The sequence below is a fragment of the Arachis hypogaea genome, chromosome 14 (genome assembly GCF_003086295.3).
Source record: "Arachis hypogaea cultivar Tifrunner chromosome 14, arahy.Tifrunner.gnm2.J5K5, whole genome shotgun sequence".
NCBI lineage: Eukaryota > Viridiplantae > Streptophyta > Magnoliopsida > Fabales > Fabaceae > Arachis > Arachis hypogaea.
In genome coordinates, this window is record NC_092049.1 from 86811566 (window position 1) to 86813154 (window position 1589).

The following is a 1589-nucleotide window of genomic DNA, read 5'->3' on the forward strand; positions in this document are numbered from 1 at the left end:
ATGTATGAGGGCATTTATTGGAGAGCCTTGATGAATGGTATGTTTACATGAAGGGATGCAAACATGTCGAGGAACTTTGAGTACATTCTCCTTTCTACACCACCCTTGAGTCTTTGGGGAAAGGGTGCATAAGGGTTCAGAATCTCCTTCTCCCTTAACTCCTTCTTCTGTGTGGAGTTGGGTTCTTGGTCACCCCCTTCTTGCTTCTCTATTGGAATATCTCGAGAGTGTTCTAAGGGTTTGTTCAGTTCTTCCTCAGTCCCCTTATCACTTATAGTGACCACCTTGCATTCTTCCCATCTTACTTTCCTTGCTTCACCTCTCGGGTTTTTCTCTGTGTCACTTGGAAAGCTATGAGTAGGTTTGGGAATCTGCTGAAAGTGGTATCCCACTTGAGACTCCAGCCTCTTGATGGTGTCTCCCTAGTTTTTGATATTAGCTCGCACCTCCTCCTTGAACACTTTGTTATCTTAGATTTCCTTACATATTCCTTCAAGTAGGGTCTCAATTCTGGAGAGTCTATCTTCAGATGGTGATGGTGGGTTGAGGTTGGAGGGGTAAGAAGGGCCATTTTGGTTTTGATATGAATGTTGAGAGGTATTATTAGGTGGGTTTTGATATGGTCTCTATGTGGAATGTTAGTGAGTTACATTGTTGTTGTGGTTGTGACGTCTCTGATCTTGGCCTTGATCCTGTTGATTTTCCAACCCAAAGTTTGGGTGGTTCCTCCAACCAGGATTATAGGTTTTTGAGTATGGATCATGGGTCTGCCTAGGTGAGTTTCCAATATAGTTGGCTTGTTCCTGGTCACCCTCTTCCTTTGCATTCACTCCTTCTTGAGCTGCTGATGAGGTGGTGACTGCTGCAACTTATTTTCTTTCCATCTGCTTGGTAAGGTCAGCCAGTTGCTTGGTGATCATTTTGTTTTGAGCTAGCAGAGCATCCATGTTGTTCAGCTCCATCACTCCTCGAGTGTTGCCCCTTTCAGAGGCATAGAAGTAGTCATTCTCAGCTACAGTCTCGATGACATCTATGGCCTCTTCAATGGTCTTCTTCTTGTTCAGAGATTCCCCGGATGAGTGGTTTACTGCCTTGTTTGATTCATAAGAAAGACCCTCATAGAAGATGTGTAATTGCACCCATTCATTGAACATGTCTGGTGGGCACCTTCTTGTTAAGTCCTTAAACCTCTCCCATGCTTCATAGAGAGTTTCACCATCTTGTTGCCTGAAGATTTGTACCTCAGTTCTCAACCTGTTGATTCTTTGAGGAGGGCAGAATCTTGCCAAGAATTTGATCACCACTTCTTCCCAGGTTGTTAAACTCTCCTTCGGGAAGGATTCCAGCCATTTAGATGCTTCATCCTTGAGTAAAAAGGGAAACAAAAACATTCTATAAGTGTCAGGATGAACACCATTAGACTTCACAGTATCACATATCCTTAGGAAGGTGGTGAGATGTTGATTGGGGTCTTCTTGGGCGCTTCCTCCGAATGCACAGTTGTTCTGAACAAGGGTGATAGCTGGGGTTTTAGTTCAAAGTTATTGGCATGTATGGTTGGCTTTTGGATGCTACTTCCACAGTTTCTT

At 43.7% G+C, this 1589-nt stretch overlaps 1 non-coding gene across 1 annotated transcript; it reads left to right on the forward strand.

Moving 5' to 3' along the window:
• The first annotated feature begins 1152 nt into the window (after positions 1–1152).
• On the forward strand, positions 1153–1256 carry LOC112746706 (small nucleolar RNA R71). Its single transcript, XR_003174575.1, has one exon. It is a non-coding gene; the product is annotated as a small nucleolar RNA R71 (small nucleolar RNA).
• Positions 1257–1589: the final 333 nt, after the last annotated feature.